Source organism: Urocitellus parryii, chromosome 5 (genome assembly GCF_045843805.1).
Source record: "Urocitellus parryii isolate mUroPar1 chromosome 5, mUroPar1.hap1, whole genome shotgun sequence".
NCBI classification, from domain to species: domain Eukaryota; kingdom Metazoa; phylum Chordata; class Mammalia; order Rodentia; family Sciuridae; genus Urocitellus; species Urocitellus parryii.
The window spans coordinates 129,206,223-129,223,592 of NC_135535.1; the positions used below are offsets into that span (position 1 = coordinate 129,206,223).

At 36.7% G+C, this 17,370-nt stretch overlaps 1 protein-coding gene across 1 annotated transcript in view; it reads left to right on the top strand.

Moving 5' to 3' along the window:
• The first annotated feature begins 990 nt into the window (after positions 1–990).
• Positions 991–17,370, top strand: part of Mapk8 (mitogen-activated protein kinase 8) — a 106,109-nt gene continuing 89,729 nt past the window's right edge. Inside the window, exon 1 of the mRNA XM_077798298.1 lies at positions 991–1,141. The gene's annotated coding sequence lies outside the window, so the exon portion shown is untranslated. The remainder of the gene's footprint in view (positions 1,142–17,370) is intronic.

A 17,370-nucleotide genomic window follows, 5' to 3' on the forward strand; every position in this document is an offset into this window, starting at 1 on the left:
CTTATTGTGAACATAACTATTCCTTTGGGAAACCACAAGAAAATACCCAAAGTATAAGAGCAAAACAAATAGCCCTTCTCCAAAGATGAATCACTGTTAAAATAATGTGGCATATTTCTTTCCAGTCTTTTCTATGTATATACTGCGTGTGTGTGTGTGTGTGTGTGTGTGTAGTTCATAAGTGGGAGCACAATCTATATATACTCACTTCTTTCTCTTAATGATATACCGTGAACAGTTTCCCTTGGTAAGAACTCCTTGAACACATGGCGTTTAAAGTACTAAAATGTATTATATTGCCGGGATAATAGTAATTTAAATGCCTTTCTACCCATTGTTGGATATTTAGGGGTTTGCCAACTTATCACTTCTAGAACTTAACATTTGCTCGCTTTCTACGGTCTCAGAGGTAAATCAGGTAACACCAAGAATCTTGGAAGAGGTGGATTACGGAAAATCAGGAGGTGGCTTTTTCTAGGACGATGTCCAGCACATTTTATTTGTTGGTAGATGGCTGAACCCCGGGACAGGTGTCCTCATAATGGAACATATTATCGTTCAAGGTAACAAACTCTTCCTGTCTCAGGTGTGTGCCCAGACAGGTGTGTCTGCTCACCGGGCGGGTTTGGCCTAAGTCACCTCACCCTCAAACCCTGCTGCCAGGCGCCCTGGAGGATTAGGCTGTGACTAGTAGACCGCCCGGAGCCAGATGCGTTGTCTGGGGCACACGCCGCCACGTGCCAGCTCCGGGCCCGCCCCTCCGGCTCCCGGCCCGCCCCTAACCAGCCTCTCGTGCAGGCTCTCCCAGCAGCTCAGGCTCCAAGCGAACTCCGCCAACTCCTTCTGGTCCGCTAGTGTAGCCACGCCCACTAGCTGCGGGCCCCGCCCCCGCAATCCGGGCCCTGGGGCTGCCCCGCCCCCCTGGCCGCTCAGAGGCGCGGGGGTGGGGCTCTGCGCGATGACGTGGGCGGGCGTGCGCAGTGACGGCTCGCGTCCCTGTTACTCAGCGGAGCGGCCAAGGCCGGACGACGCGGCCCGGAGTGCGGAGCCACGAGCAGCGCTGGGTAACGGCCGCGGCGAACGCCCGGACAGTGTCCGTCCTTTCTGGGGTCTTTACTATTGCGTTTTGCGGCGCTGCGGGGTAAGTGCGGCGGGTTCCGCAGGGTCGGAGTGCCCGGCGGCCCCCTGGTGTTTATGTTATTGTGCCGCCGCCGCCTTCTCAGTCGTGACCCCCTCCCGGGAGTGGGGGCGCGAGTGCGCGGCGGGCGGGGGCGGCGCGGGAACAATAGCTGCCCGGGAGGAGGGAGCCAGCGGAGGGGGCGTGGGCCCGCGGGACCCGGGCCGCCCGCCCGGCCTGCCGCCCAGAGCTCCGCCCGCCGGTCCTCGCGCGCCCTCCTCACGCAGGTCCCGATTCCACGTCTGGAGGAGAAAATGGAGCGGGGGGGGGGGTGGATGGCAAGTTCTGAAACACTTCGGCGAAGGTCGGGACAGAGGCGCCTTCGCGCCCCGCCTCGCCCTGGCTGCTTCCTCGGGGGGCGGGGAACCGGGAGAGCGCTGGGGTCTCTGGGCCCCCATTCCCGCCCGGCACCCACGGGACCATGTTTTGTTTCTCGGTGGTTTCTTTGTGCTAACGTCCTGGGCGAATGCAGGCAGCAATGCCGAAAAAAGGTTTGGGTGGGCTCCAGCACTGGTCTGCAAGAGAACCCGGCCGGTGGCTGGGGCGGGAGGTGTGTTATCAGGCTGGCCCTGAGCTTCAGTGGTCTGCGCGCATTTATCTTGAGGGTCACTTGGTGTTGACCTTTTGACTTTTTCACCCCACCCTATCATCTCTTTGTCTTAGAACTTGAGTTTTCTATCCAGAGATGGCCGAACCAAATCCATTTTAAAGTACTGTGACACATACTTTGCATTTTCATTTCCCAAAGTTCCCATCGGATCTTTATTGTGAATTTAATAACATGTTGACTACATGGTATCAGACAAAGTCCATTGGTTACTATTTTTACCACTGAAATTCAGTGATCTTACCAGTAGAATTCTAGTCTGTCAGCCTTTTGTGTTTTGAGATAAGTATCCAGCAAATACCTCCGTGGCAATTAGAACATCTGTTTATTTCATTCATTCATTCAGCAACTGTTCAGTACGGTATACAGATGGAGCGGTCCGAAGGTAAAGGGAAATATCCTCGAATGGAAGAGAATACTTTGAATGAAATATAATAGATATACCTTTAAATGAGACAGTTTTATAAGGGATGTATGTTAAGGAAGGGACAGTTATACTTTGGGTCATTTTACTGGTTTTATTTATTTTTAGCAGTGTATGTGGAATTTCAAATGTAATTTTAGGTTTGTAAGCATAGTTATAGTTTGGTCAAAACGTACAACAGCTTTTATTTTTTAATTTTATTGTTTTCCAGACATTTATAATGGTTGCCCTACATTCCCTATTGTGACTAGGAAGTTGGGTACTATAAGTGAATATGTTTATTTTTAGTGAGTGCCAGACAAAAGCAAGCAATCAAAGTGGGTCTTCCTTGAGGGCAGGTTTGTCTTATGTCTCTTTCTCCATCACCTAGCCAGGAATATAATAAATGCTCAAAGAGAGTTGGATGTTTGTGAAAAGCTCTTTATAATTGATAATATTTAAAATCAAACCTTTAAAAAGTTGTGGAAGTTTCATACAAACTGTCAACTGATGGCTAAATAATCAGTTAATACCCTACATTATCTCTTAGGACAATAGGGGTTTGAATCACTTCAGTGTCTTTTATTTTTTCCTATCCCTTCAAGGCTGTTCGCTATCCTAAAACAAAATCTTGCCTAAATAGTTTGTTTTGTAGTATTGGGGATTGAACCCAGAGGTACTCTATCACTGAGTTATTTCCCTGGTCTTTTTTATTTTTCATTTTGTTTTGAGACAGGGTCTTGCTAAGATCCCAAACATGGCCTTGAACTTGTGATTCCTTCCTCAGCTTTCTGAGTACCTGGGATTACAGGTGTGTTCACCCAACTGAATATTATTAATATGATTAATAAAGTAAGGTAGGTTGGGATGTGTATACATACAGTTACAGTTGAGTGTCCTAATCGGAAAATCCCAAATATCCCCCCAAATCTGAAACACTTCTGGTCCCAAGCATTTATAGATAAATGATACTCAACGTACGCATAGAGGTATTGGCTTAGGAATCTAAATGATTGCGTTAATCCCTTTGCGAATATTATTGGAAATAATATTGCTGGAAAGTTTTTTGGGTGATTTTTAACTAGAAAATTAGAACAGAAGAATTTTATATTTTATTAGAAGCATTTAATTTCTAATATTTTAGAAACACTTATTGCTTTATTCTAATAACATTTCAGAAATACTTATTAGAAATTAAGTTTTAACTTATATTATTGGCAAAGCATATGACCTGAAACTCAAAATAATATCAGTTTATTCAAGTTATAGTGCATTTCCACCTATGCTTAATATGTTTCAGCATTTGTTTTGGATGTTAATGTATTCAAGATGAACTTATTTGATGTAAGGTGGAAATGAAGAAATAAGAAAATGATAATTTTATTTTTAAAGTAAGGGCTGGAAATCTTGACACCATACTTTCATTGATTTACTAGTATGTTAGATTTCAGTAAGTGTTACTGATAAAAAATCCTTAGGCAGTAGCTCACTGGTTATGCAAACTATTGTTTTCTGAATGCTGTTTTTTAAAAAATAACAGAATTATTGAGGTTTATTTCACATACCGTAAAATTCACCATTTCGGAGTGTACATTTCAGTGGTTTTTATTGTATTTACAAAGTTGTGTATTGATCATCACCAATTACAAAATGTTTTCATCAACCCAAGAAGAAATCCCATAACCGTTAGGGCTTACTCCATATTTCAGTCTAAATTATGTTTTAAAGGAAGATAGAGTACTGATCCTGTTCATAAATATATGAACAGAATTCTTTTAATGAATTTGAAAAGGTCTCTCTTTAAGTGTCTTGGCAAATAGGGAACTATATCCTTCAGATCCCTTTAGATCCAGAGGGAAATGCCACTTGGAAAGGAAATTAGCATAAGAATAAATTGTACCAAAATGTATAATATTAGAGTCTTAGCTATTTGCTCCATGCCTGATATTATGGAAATGACTCTGAGGATACTGATGCTTAGTGAAAAAAATTAATTCACTATTCAATAACGAGTCACAAAATATACTGGTGATGATTATGAGGTTGTTGGACCTGCTTGTTGTTATTTGCTTTACCAGTGGATTGAGTTTTGACATATTTGAGTCATCTACATGGTTGAGATGCTTTAAGTTCGTGTAGAAGAATAAAACAGTGTCTAACGTGAAGATGCCAGTTCTCTAGAGGTCAGGTCAATGGTATGGTAGTAGCCTTTCTGATTCATGTAGCTCAAGGAAGTCATTATAACATGTAGCTTTAGATATGAATCATTTGATTATTTCAGTGATTTGTGATGCATATTGTCTTAGTCATGGAGTCTTTACCTGAACATTTAGAAGCGTTGCATTCTTACTCTAATACAAGTTATCTTTGATTTCAGAAATTTTGTTTTGATTAAAGAAAAATTATTATCTAAAAGGCAACAGGAGTATTGAAATAAGAGTGGTTTTAGCATGCCAGATGCACATCTGTAATACCAGCAGCTATTTGGAAGGCTGAGGCAGGAGGATGGGATGGCAAGTTCAAGGCTATCCTTGTCAATTTAGCCTATTGCAAAATAAATCATAATAATAATAAAAAGGACTGTAGCTCTCTGGTAGAGCACTCCAGGTTAAGAGTCATCTTGTCATTCCATAGTTGGAACTAAAGCAGTCCAGTAGTCAGACCTAGGTTTACTCTTGGCTTTTGCCATGATCAAGGTCTGGAACACTGGGCAAGTTGTTTAACCTTCTTGGTTTTAGAACTGTAAACAAACTGTCAAAACTTTTTTATAGAAGGATTGTTCCCCAGATAGGTTGTTCTTCAGAAAATTTACAGAAAGGGACCTTCTTGGGTATTCATCAGGAGCTCCAGTAAAAAATAGCAAATAAGGGAACAGGAATATTACTAAGTGGTGGAATGCCTAACTAGCATATATGACATCCTGGGTTCTTAGCACTGCAAAACACAAAACAGCAAGCAAAATTACCCTTGAAATTTCAGAAGCAGGGAAAATTATTAATTTCCTTCTTTAATATACAGATTTATAAAATAAAAAGCTTCACCTTAAATTATATTTTTTTAATGGTAGGTTTTATTTATCCTGCAGCATAATGCCTTTTGACAAGACTTGATGTTCTCAGAAATTTTGTGGAAGTTGGGAAAATGAAGATTTCATTAGCCCCAAGAAGCTTATGATTGAGGATGGAACTTAAGGTGTATCTAAACAGTGAACTTATATTTTTTTAAAAGATGTATGAGAGATCTTTTCCCAAACAGAAGTCTACTTCAAATCTCTGGGCAGGCCAAATTCCATTGAAACTGATTTTGATGATTTTGAGAGAGAGAGAGAGAGAGAGAGAGAGAGAGAGAGAGAGAGAGAGAATATATGAATATGTGTGTGTGAGTGAGAGTGTGTGTGTGTGTGTGTGTGTGTGTGTGTGTGTGTGTTTTCATAGGCCTTTTGGAAAACATTAGCTGACATTCTTTTTCAAGGTGGTGGGTTATGTCACAAATACAGCAGATATCTTTATGTCCTACAACCCCTTTAGTAGTATATCAGATTTATTTAAAATATGCAGGTTTTATAGAAAGTTAAAACCAGCCCAGACTTCACTTTATGTGATATAAGCAAGTTAAGATTATGTGACATTTGGGCCTGCTTTATTATCTGTCAAATGAGAACAATAATAGTACATAAACTCATAGGACTGTGAGATTTAAATCAGGTACTGAATGTAAAGTGCCTGATTGGTAATATAAGCATTCAAGAAAGTTTAGTTTTTGTTTTCACTTATTATTTTTAACTTTGAACATTTGCAAAATGACAAGTAAATTAAAAATCATTTTGATGCACAAATTCTTCTGAACATACCAGTTGCTTCCCTCTGTATGGGGGGATTAAAATTTGATTATCTCATCAAATCTGAATTGATTAAGATTACTTGTGTACACTAATCCTTTCTGTCTTAAAATTTGAAACTGTTCCAAAAATAAATAAATAAAGTTGGAAAGTACTTGCCACATTCTCTGATAAAATGTTGTTTCATTATTTCCTAGTCTTTCCCATAGCAGAGAATTACCTAAGCGGTCCTAGGTTTATTTTGACAGATATTTAAAGGACTGGGAATCCAGGACCTGGGGATAGCTTTATCATGTAACATATCTGAAGAAAGTTGAATGCTGTCATGCATTTTAAATTTTAATGTTATTGGAATCTTTGATTTCAGACTTGTCATAAATTTGGTAGGTACAGCAGTTCATTAAGCACTTTCCAGAGTCTCTCTTTTTGTGTGTGGTAATGGAATATAACATTTCTTGTTTCTTCTTGAGGACACCAACTATGAAATGACACTGATTTTAAACAGGCATTGTTTATTGAGAAATCACTCTGGGCCACTGCGGGTAGTAAGTAATGTGGGAGCCTGGCTTCTACACTGATGTTGAAATCAATCTCTACCTTTAGGGATATGAGTATAATTTGATAGGAGAAAAGATTATAAATGCATTCATTATGTTCTAACACAGAGCGAATGTTAGTTATTTTGTTAAGAATTTCTTTTGCCACTGGGGAACTTCCAAACTTTAGCATTTCTTGCCTGCCCTTAAAAATACTTGATAAATTACAGAAAGCAAGACGTCTTCTCTAATTTCTGGTTGTGGTTGAGATTGTGGTACAGATGAGTCAAAGACCAAATCATAAGAAGAGGCAAAGTGTATAATGGCCTCAAGTTCATTTTGGAATACAACAGGGTATTAAAACAAGTAAAAGTATGAATAGCGTATAGTAGAGAATATGCTACTAGGATACTAACTGTAGTCCTCAAACTTTTAAATCGAGCCTCTGAAAACTTAAAGCGAGATCTGTTCTGGGAGCACTTAAGTCTTTCTCCAGTATGAGAAGTATGGGTTTCACTGCTTTCTGCTGCTAAGAAGTTATATGTAGCCTGTCACCCACCTGTTTTTGAGGATATTAGAATGGAAAAACAGCCACACTTTCTTTGCTTAGCTGGAGGCTTCAAAACTTGGGGGAAGTTGCTATTTGCTAAAAGCTGTTAATGGAATAGAAACTCACCATTCCCTGGTTTCACCACAGAGTTTAACTCTGACTCCCAGGTACCATTTGGGTCAACCAACAGTGAGATGAATGAAAGCTGTGACTTGAGAAGGAGTCACTTTGCAGTCAAAACAAACAAAAATTGAAATGTCTGGTTTTCTCTGATTCTACTGAGAATTTAAAAGTTCATTTAAACTTTTGACTGTCTGCTGCATTCACTTTGATTCAAAATTCCCAAGATTTAAAAAAGATGTATAGTAGAGAGTCTCTTTTTTCATTCTGTGCAGCTGCCTAGTTTCTCCCTCTGGAAATGGTGATAAATTTCCGATGAATCCTTCCAAAGATGGTTTTTGTATGCACAAGTAAATACAGACAAGTGTATAATCCCTTGTGCAAAATCCTTGTCTAGATGTCTTTTAGAATTAGTTTCTCTTTGGCTCTCTTTTTTTTAAAATTAATTAATTAATTTTACAGTAGAATGCGTTTTGACATATTGTACACAAAAGGAGCACAGCTTCTCATTCCTCTCGCTGTACCAGTTTCTCTTTGGAATTATGGAAAAATGATGTAGTGAATCCACCATATTATCCAAAATCTAGAGTTTAGAGTTTTGTAGGAGACCATTCTCTCAAGATTCTCAATTTAAAATAAAAACTTTCTTTGAATGTATTAAGCTTGTTTGTTGGATAACTTTATTATCTGCACTTTTTCTGTAGGTTTTTGTGTCACTTATATGTCCCTAACTCATTACTTGGATGTTTTTTGTTAAGACATTACATGAGAAAAATTAGATATAATTTAATGTTTTAGAATGATGCTGTCTCCTTCCAGAGAGAATTTTTGTTTATACTGGGCAGAAACTAGCTAATAGAACTAGTGATACTGGATAATATTAATCCAGTCAGACTAAGATGTTTCAAAACTAGGCCTTGGAGTATGGAAAGGCTGGTTTATTTTATGTCTTCTTTATTTCTAGGCTATAACCCTTTGGAGTCCCAACATAAAGCCAGAAGTATTACCAGCCCATTTCCCCACCCCTACACTTTGTTGGATTCTTAACTGTAATATTTAACAAGTTCTAGCCTTAAAGAATCTGCTGAAGGTTTAGATTCATCTTATCCACTACCTTTTATGCCAGAGGCCCATGGGGAGTTGGAGTGGGAGGAATGGTACCAGATGTCAGGCTTACCCCTGAAGATTTCCTTACTTTCTCATATTTTGGTCTCCATACATTTTTTTTTTTTAACTACTTTGTTAGCACTCTGATTTTTCAAATAGATTTTTAGTTTGGTTTTCCTAGTCTTTTCTGGGGGTTTGGGAAGGTGGTATCCAGTTTTTCTAGATGCTTCAGGAAGAAAGTTGATCTGAATTACCCATTTCACCATCATAAGGAAAGTAATTTGTTAGCCTGATGAAGATTTATGTCATAAGATTACCTATTTAAAATTCTAGTGTATGTGGTTTTAATTTTTCCTCCAGGTAAGATTTTTTATACTGCTTTTTACACATTATAGAAATTATTAGAAACAAAGAAAATAGGATTAAGAATAGAAAAGGGAGGAAAAATGGCAGAAAAAATTATCTAGATATTTTTGCAAAGTTCAGAAGAAATAAATTTAGGCTAACATTTTCATGTCTATTAGTGAGATCTCAACAATCACAAATAAAAAGGAGCTGACACATTTGTTGGCATGCCATCATTACAGTCAAAAGGCAATAGAATCCTAAGTATTGTAAAGGGGGTATTGAGAAGTCATGTTGAGCAAAATTTTAAAAATTGTTCCACAGAGAAACCCCAGAATAACCTCTTGAGTTATTAAATGGGAGAGTCAGCTTTGGAGCTGGACTAATGGTTGTGCTGTATAGCAGTGTATCTCTGCAATACAGCTAAACTAGTACTGTAAGGGACTAGAGAGAATTTAATTCTATAGAATCCTATTAGATACATAAAATGTTATTAGTTTTGATTTGATGTACTATTACTGTCATGTGTATGTAAATGTATTTACGGTCTTTATTTGTTAATTCATGTCCTTGATTTTTCAACCCATTCTCATATTTCTTAAATTTCAAAATTACCAATTTTCTATCACACTCAACCATTATATATGAAGAGGAAAAATAGTATTTCTTTTGTAGCCTCTTATTTCTTTTCTTTTCTTTTTTTTTTTTTTGTGTGTGTGTGTGTGTTTTGCTGGGGATTGAACCCAAGGCCTTGTGTTTGCAAGGCAAGCACTGGATTAATTGAGCTATATCCCCAGCCCCCTTCTATCTTCTCTTGAGAAATAAGAGACAATCTGAAGTATTCTATTTCAGATGGTCTTTATCAGTAGAGTTTTGGTTGATAAGTTAAACTTTTAGAAGATAGGAATTTTTTCTTGAACTGATTACCCTTATTTCATCTCACTATCTTGCTAATGTTCCTGCAGTATATGTATTATAGGAGACTGATTTAAGATTAATCTGTTTCTGTGTTACACCTGTGCATAGAATCTGCTGTTATACTTGATCATCACACCATGTTTTTACATGACTTTATTTTCTGTGATACTCCCAATTTATTAAGAATGTTCATACGTATGTACAAATTGAAATAACACTACATTGAGCACTTGTATAGCAGATAATTTTATTTTTTATTTTTTTGGCAGCACTTGACCTATAAATTTGCTAGCATCTACTAAAAATAAATCCATTCTCCTACATAAGTTGTACTTAAGGAGGAATTTTTAAAAACAGTATATATTCAAGATTTTTCAATTGTTCCTCCAATAGGTCAGTTTGTGCTACAAATGGGAATGGTGATGTTTCACCTGGTTTCTTTGCTTCTTGTGAAGGTATTTTCACTTGTGGATAGTGTGTATTGATATTCTTAGGAGGTGGGGGAGAGATACTATCACAGGAGGGTTCCATTCTGCCTTCCTCTTCCTCCTTTTTCCTTGCAGAAGGTCAAATTGTAACTGGTTTTCTTCAACTATGATTCATTCAAAGTTTATACATTGTATTTGATTATTGTTGCTTTAGTCACTATTAATAATGCAATTAGTTGTTCACACCTCTGCTCTTCCCCTCATGACATTGGCTTCTTGAAGAGACCAGCCAACTGTCTTAAGAATGTTCCCACGTTTTAGATTTGTCTGATTATTTTCTTATGATTTTTAAATTGTACCTTTAGGCAGTGTGTTTCCTAAAAATGGGTGGGGTTTAAAAGCTGGATTATGTTTAGGATTTTTAGTTTTGGTGCTCTTATGTATGTTATATTAACACATAATACAGACATCAGGTTGTCTTATGATCATTTGGTTAAGTAATATTCCTCATATCTATTCAATATAATGATGGGTTGCCCACACTCCTGTGCTTTGCAATTAGCTATAGGTCAATGAGGTGAAATTTTGGTTGCCTCTGAATGTTCCATTTCCCAGCAGCCTTTTACCTGATATTTTTAGCATTTGTTGTTTAACTGTGTCTGAATCAGTTATTTCATTTGGGATTGCAAAATAGTGCTTTATATAACTGGGTTTTTCTGCATCTATTAGTCAACCTTCCTTGTTTTTTGTTTTTGTTTAAATATTTTCCTTTGTCAGCTAGTGCTTCCTAACAAGGTTAGATAAATGCTTACTTGTTTATTGCCCTTGCCCTTCAATATACCAACCCTTTATTCTGAGAATTGGTTAATAGTCACCTCTAATAATAGCCAAATAACTTTCTCAGTATCACAGAGGGTTTTTTTTCTTTGTTTTATAATCATTTCAATCACTATTTCTTTTTTTTCTTTTTAAACAGGTTTTGGTTTTAGGAATTACATATTTATAAAGAAATTGAGATCATATTAGAGTTCACTTTTATCTCCCACTCAGGTTCTCCTGTTTTCAATATTTCAAATTAGCAAACATTGGTGATACATTGTTATTAATTGAAGCTCACCATGTTTTCAGCTTCCTTTCTTTTTCAGTTTTCTGATCTTTATCTAAGGTCCTTTTTCTGTTACAATATTCCATCCAAGATATCATACTTAGCTATCACAATAGTTATCCTGTCTCCGTAGGATTTCTTAGCTATGTTTCTTAGACATTCCTTCTTTTTGATGATCTTGACAGTTTCATGGAGCACTGTTTAGGTATTTTGTAGGATGTCCCTTTATTGAAATTTGTCTGACAGTTTTCTCATTTTTAGCTTGGAGTTACAAGTTTTTGGAAGGAAGATCACAGAGATAAAGTAGCATTTCATTACATTGTATCAAGACTACATACTATTAATATAATTTATGACTGTTGATGTTGACCTTCTTCCCTTGGTTCAGAAAATGTTTGTCACATTTTTCCACTTTAGAGTTACTTGTTTTCTTCTTTCTGTACTGTTGTATTTGGAGGAAGTGGCTGCATTGCTTACACTTAAAAAATCTATAATTTATATTCTAAATATAAATTATTTTAAATTCTTCAGTATGGGTGATTTTTCTTTTCTCCAGTGTAATCTGTTCATTTATGTCAGTATGAATGTGTGGATATTTATTTTATATTTTGAGTTGTAATTCAATGCTTCTTTATTTTGTTGCTTTATTTGATTTGGCTCCTGTATGCTTTTAATACACGTAACTCAGGGTGGGTGTTTTTTGTTTATTTTTGAGCACTTCCTTATTTTTTGTCACTACAAGATGCTCTCAGCTCATTGTATGTATTTTCTATCGCAGTCCTAGAATTATTCTTTTCTCCAGAGAGTCCTGTTTCTTTTCACTGGAGAATGGTATTAGAAACCAAGACCTGGGTGCTAGGTGTGCTCCTTGCTACTGAAGTGTTCTTCCTTTTAGTCACTCTCAGCAACTAGAGCTGAGAAAAATGAAAGAAATAGAGATGTGGGCTGGGATTGTAGCTCAGTGGCAGAGTACTTGCATAGCACACATGAGTCACTGGGTTTGATCCTCAGCACCACATAACAATAAATAAATAAAATAAAGTTATCATGTTCATCTACAACAAAAAATTTTAAAAAATAATGTAGGGGTGTGTGTGTGTGTGTGTGTGTGTGTCTGAAATACCTGTCCTTCTGTGTAAATGCAGATGTATAGATATACACAAAATTATATTTAGAATTATATAAATATTTCTGTAATATAATAGATGCAACCATCTATTATGTTGATTTGAGCATCACAAATTCTTAACTGTCTTCAACTCTTACTCAGTACTATATATATGCTGGCAAACTCCCTTTATTGACTGATAAACTTTTTCCAACAGGGAGGAACCTGCCTCTGACCCTAAGCCTTCCATTTACTTAGTTGTTCAGCTCCAGATTAGATGTATAGCAGTATCAGAAGTGTTAACTCAACAGTAGCTTTATCAATTAATTGTTGAGAGCCACAGCCAGTCAGAATGACGCCTGGCATATTGCCAGAGGGAATGGTTGAAAGGTGAAGCCAGTGAACCATTGAGATGATGATTTGAGGTAAGCTGTATATAATTACTGTGATGCTGGATTGATTGAGTTGTATATGGACCCTGCTCCGGAATAGGGTGGCTCCTGGAATCTGCCTCAGGAATCTGCCTCGGGTGCCCTCTACTTTGGAGTTCCCTTGCAGTTCTCCAGGAGATTTGGGGAGATTGGGCACCCGGAGCTCAGTGGAAGGTGTGTGTTCCCGTGTAGTATGTGTGCAGTGCCAGTGAGAGTTGGGGAATAAAGAGTTGGTGTTTGAACCTACAAGGCTTTGTGGCAGCTCGGTGATTCGTGCCCACCAGACTGCGACAATTAATGAAGTAGCTTTATCAATTAGTAGGAGGGTTTTTATGATTTTGTTTTTTAAGGATTCTTTAGGAATTCCCACATAGTCGTGTCATTTGTAAACAAAAAAGTTTTATTTCTTGCCTCCCAGTCTGATACTGCAGGAACATTATCAAGATGGTGAGATGAAATAAAGGTAATCAGTTCAAGAAATAGTTCCTATCTTCTAAAAGTTTAACATATCAACCAAAACTCTACTGATAAAGACCATCTGAAATAGAATACTTCAGATTGTCTCTTATTTCTCAAGAGAAGATAGAAGGGGGCTGGGGATATAGCTTAGTTGGTACAGTGCTTGCCTTGCCAACACAAGGCCCTGTGTTCAATCCCCAGCACCCCCCCTCTACACACACACACAGAAAAAAAAAAGAGAGAAATAAGAGGCTGCATAAGACTGTGAAACATTTAGAACTTCCAGCATGATATTGGATTAGAGTGGTGAGAAGATATCTTTGCCTTATTCTCTATCCTAGAGGGAAATTATACAGGTTTTCACTGTTAAGTATCATGTTAACTGTAGAGTTTGGGCGTTAATTGATTGGTTTTTAGATGTGTATTATTGATTTGAGAGTTTTTATCAAGAATGAGTTTTAGATTTTTGTCAGATTTTTTTCTGCATCCATTGATATTATCATGATTTTTCTTAAGCCTGTTCATGTGGTAGGCTGTATCAAATCATTTTTAGAATCAGCCCTACACACTTGGAATATATCCCACCTGGTTATGTTGAATAATTCTTTTATACATTGTTGAACTTGATATGCAAATATTTTGTCGAGATTTTAAAATCTGTGTTCAGGGGAAGTGTTGGTCTGTAATTTTCCTTCCTTGTTATGTTTTTATGCAGTTTTGATATTAGGGTAATGCTACCTCTTAAAATGAGTGTGTTTGTAGTTGTTCTGGATAAGCTTGTGGAGAACTGATACCATTTTTTTCCCTTAAATATTTGATTGATTTCACCACAAAACTCTTTGGGTCTGGTGCTGTTTTAGAAGATTGATAACCTGTTGAGTCAGTTTCTTTAATAGACATAGGTCTATCCAGATTATTGATTGGTTTTCTTTCATAGATATTGGTCTATTTAGATTACCTATTTCTCTTTGGGAGAACTTTGGTAGAGTGTTTCTTTCACAGAATTAGTCCATTTCATCTTAGTTATCAAATTTGTGGCTGTAGAATAGTTCATAGTATTCCTTTATCATACTTTAAATGTACTTTGGATCAGCAGTAATGACCCATCTGTCATTTTTCCATTAATAATTTGTGTCTTCTCAATGTCTATTTCTTGATTAGGCTGGCTTATTTTATTTATATTTTCAGAGATCAATATATATATATATTTTCAGAGATCATTTGTTTGTGTTCTCTGTTTCCCTGTTTTCAATTTCATTGATTTCTTTCATTTTTTTTTTCCTTCTGCTTGTTTCATGTGGTGGTGGTGGTGATGGAGATGAGGCAGTAGCACACATTTTCCCAAATTAGGCCAATGGAAATTTCTTGAGGTGGCTGCTCTGTCATTTTTGATCTGATCTGCTTAATTTACTGAATGCTTCTTTGCTTGAAATTTGAAAACTGAGTGTACAATATTATAGATTATGTTTGTAATTTCTGCTTCTTTACAAGTATTACATTGTGTTTGGGCTTCAGCTTCATGGGTGTGTGTATGTGCCCACATTTTACAAAGAGTCCTTCATTTAATTCTTCTAACACCCTTTTATTGAGGATTTTTGCATCTGTGTTCATTAAAGATATTGGTCTGAAGTTTTTTTTTTTTTTTTTTCTTTTCTTTGAAGTGTCTTTGGTTTTGGAATTAGGGTGATATTGGCCTCGTAGAATGAATTTGGAAGTACTCCCTCTTTTTCTGTTTTCTGAAATAGATTGAAGAGTATTGGTATTAGTTCTTCTTTAAAGGTCTTGTAATACTCTGTTGTATATCCGTCTGGCTTTTCTTCGTTGATAATCTTTTGATGGCTTCTTCTATTTCTTCACTTGATATTGGTCTGTTTAAGTTGTGTATATCTTCCTGACTCAATCTGGGTAGGTCATATGACTTTAGGAATTTATCAATACAATACCTTCACTGTCTTCTATTTTATTAGAGTATAAGGTTCCAAAATAATTTCTAATTATTTTCTGTATTTCTGTAGTGGCTGTGGTGACATTGCCTTTTTCATCACGTATGCTAGTAATTTGGGTTCTTTGTCTCCTGCTCTTCTTTAGCATGGCTAAGGGTCTGTCAATCTTGTTTCTTTTATTTAGATTTCATTGATTTCAGCTCTAATTTTAATTATTTCTTGCCTTCTACTGCTTTTGCTGCTGATTTGTTCTTTTTCTAGGGCTTTGAGACGTAGTATGAGGACAATTATTTGTTGGCTTTTTATTCTTTTAAGGAATGAACTCCATGCAGTGAATTTTCCTCTTAGTACTGCTTTCATAGTGTCCCAGAGATTTCCATATGTGTGTCTATGTTCTCATTTACCTCTAAGAATTTTTTGATTTCCTCCTTGATGTCTTCTGTAACCCATTTTTCATTCAGTAGTGTATGGTTCAGTGTCCATGTGATGCAGAAATTTTTCTTCCTTATTTTATCATTGATTTCCAATTTCATTCCATTATGATCAGATAAAATGCATGGTAGTATCTCTACTCCTTTGTATTTGCTAAGAGTTGCCTGTGGCATAATATATGGTCTATTTTTGAGAAGGATCCAAGTGCTGCTGAGAAGAGAGTGTATCTGCTTGATGTTGGTTGATATATTCTATCTATGCCAATTAAGTCTAAGTTATTAATTGTGTTATTGAGTTCTATAGTTTCTTTATTCAACTTTTGTTTGGAAGATCTGTCTCGTGGTGAGAGAGGTGTGTTAAAATCACCCAAGATTATTGTATTGTGGTCAATTTGACTCTTGAACTTGAGAAGAGTTTGTTTGATGAACATAGCTGCACCACTGTTTGAGGCATATATATTAATGATTGTTGTCTTGTTGGTGTATGGTTCCATTGAGCAGTATGTAATGTCCTTCTTTATCCCTTTTGATTAACTTTTGCTTGAAGCCTTCTTTATTTGATATGAGTATGGACACCCCTGCTTGCTTCCAAAGTCCTTGTGAGTGGTGTATAATTTTTTTCCAACCTTTCACCTTCAGTCTGTGTATGTCTTTTCCAACAAATGAGTCTCCTGTAGGCAGCATATTTTTGGATCTTTTTTATAATCCAGTCTGCTAGCCTATGTCTTTGGTGAGTTTAAGCCATTAACATTTAGGGTTACTGTTGAGATATGGTTTGTATTTCCAGCCATATTTGTTTATTTTTGTTATTTAATTTGACTTGGTTTTCCTCTTTTATTAGTTTTTCTTTTAGTATACTACCTCCCACTGCTGGTTTTGATTATTATTTTTCATTTTCTCTTTATGAAATGTTTTGCCAAGGATGTTTTGAAGTGCCGGATTTCTATCTGCAAATTCTTTTAACTTCTGTTTATCGTGGAAGGTTTTTATTTCATCTTCAAACCTGAAGCTTACGTTTGCTGGATACAAGATTCTTGGTTGGAACCATTTATCTTTCAGCGTTTGAAATATGTTGTTCCAGGATTTTCTAGCTTTCAGGGTCTGTGTTGAAAAATCAGCCATTAACCTAATTGGTTTATCCCTGTATGTAATCTGATTCCTTTCTCTTGTGGCTTTTAAAATTCTCTTCTTATTTTGTATGTTGGTCATTTTCATTATAATGTGTCTTGGTGTGGGTCTTTTGTGATTTTGCACATTCGGCGTCCTGTAGGCTTCTTGGATTTGGATTTCTGTTTCATTCTTCATGTCTGGAAAGTTTTCTGATATTATTTCATTGAACAGATTGCTCATTCCTTTGGTTTGGACCTCTATACTTCCTTCTATCCCAATAACTCTTAACTTTGGTCTCTTTATGTTATCCCATATTTCTTGGATATTCTGCTCATGGTTTCTTATCAGTTGCGCTGTTCTTTCTACGCTCATTTCAAGATGGTATACGTTGTCTTCTTTGATGTCCTATATTCTAAGTGGTGATACTCTTGGTGATACTCTCATTTGCGTTTTTAATTTGGTTTATTATTTCTTTCATTTCCAGGATTTCTGTTTGTTTGTTTGTTGTTTTTTGTTTGTATAATCTCTGTCTCCCTGTAGAGGTGATCTTTTTCTTCTTGGATTTGTTTATGTAATTGATTGTCAAAGTGATCTTTCATTGTAGGGATTTGTTGTCTTCCTTGATACCCCAAAACATTTGAATCATGTATATCCTGAAATCTTTATCTGTCATTCTTTCTGCTGTTGATGCTAATTCTTCTAATGATGTGTTGTCTTGCATTGTTTGTAGTACTTTCTTTCCTTGTCTTTTCAT